Here is a 1,341-nt window from a genome sequence, read left to right as displayed (position 1 = left end):
TGTCAATAAGATAGGCCAAAAGATCACATCACAGCCATAATGGATAGATCCTGAAATTGATTTTTGATTTCATTTATTATTTGAATAACAAGTCATTAAAAATGACACAGTCCCCGTTAAATTTTTGAAAGTTCTCTTTGTGCTAGTCATATTAAAACGGAATGTTTGACGCGGGCTATCCTTGAAACTTGAGTTTCAAGTGGCGTATACAACAGATTGTTTATTTACATCAAAACATGTGTTCCATGTAGTAGTAATATGGCCAAAAATAAAAACAGCCATTATTCGGCCATCTTTGATCTGATTATGAAACACACTGATATGTATGATGTATGTGCCAAATACGAATGAAAATGGTACATAAAGTGTGGAAATATTGTAGTAAGGCCAAAAAGTCAGATGGCTGTCAATCGGCCATCCTTGACCAGATTTTGAAACAAATTGTCATGGACATGCATCCTAACATGTAGAAAGTACATGCATGTGCCAAATTCAATTGAAAACTGACAGAGCACGTCCAAGATACCGCATAAAAAAACAAAAACAAGATGCCTGCCAGTTGACCATCCATCGAAATAAATCGTCATGGACATGTATCCTAACATGTATAATCTATGTACCAAGTTTGAATGACAACTGACAAAGCATGTCCAAAATACAACATTTTCAAAAAACATGATGGCTGCCAGTCGGCCATTTTGAATCGAATCGCTAAACCACTGCATGTGCATATGTCCCACATAAGGTACTAGGCAGATGTAAAGAATGAACAGAATCGATTCACAGGATTCTGAAATATGATTCTGGACAGACTGCTCACGAACGGACAGACACATGGACGAACGGACGGACAGACTCAGGAACTCACGGACGGTCGGGGACATGTATCCTAACATGTATGATCTATGTACTAAATTTGAATGACAACTGACAAAGCATGTCCAAAATACAACATTTTCAAAAAACATGATGGCTGCCAGTCGGCCATTTTGAATCGAATCGCTAAACCACTGCATGTGCATATGTCCCACATAAGGTACTAGGCAGATGTAAAGAATGAACAGAATCGATTCACAGGATTCTGAAATATGACTCTGGACAGACTGCTCACGAACGGACAGACACATGGACGAACGGACGGACAGACTCAGGAACTCACGGACGGTCGGGGACATGTATCCTAACATGTATGATCTATGTACTAAATTTGAATGAAAACTGACAAAGCATGTCCAAAATACAACATTTTCAAAAAACAAGATGGCTGCCAGTCGGCCATTTTGAATTGAATTGCTAAACCACTGCATGTGCATATGTCCCACATAAAGTACTAACACATGC

This window comes from Saccoglossus kowalevskii, chromosome 22 (assembly GCF_978046115.1).
Source record: "Saccoglossus kowalevskii chromosome 22, keSacKowa6.1, whole genome shotgun sequence".
NCBI lineage: Eukaryota > Metazoa > Hemichordata > Enteropneusta > Harrimaniidae > Saccoglossus > Saccoglossus kowalevskii.
Note: the sequence above shows the minus strand (reverse complement) of the source record.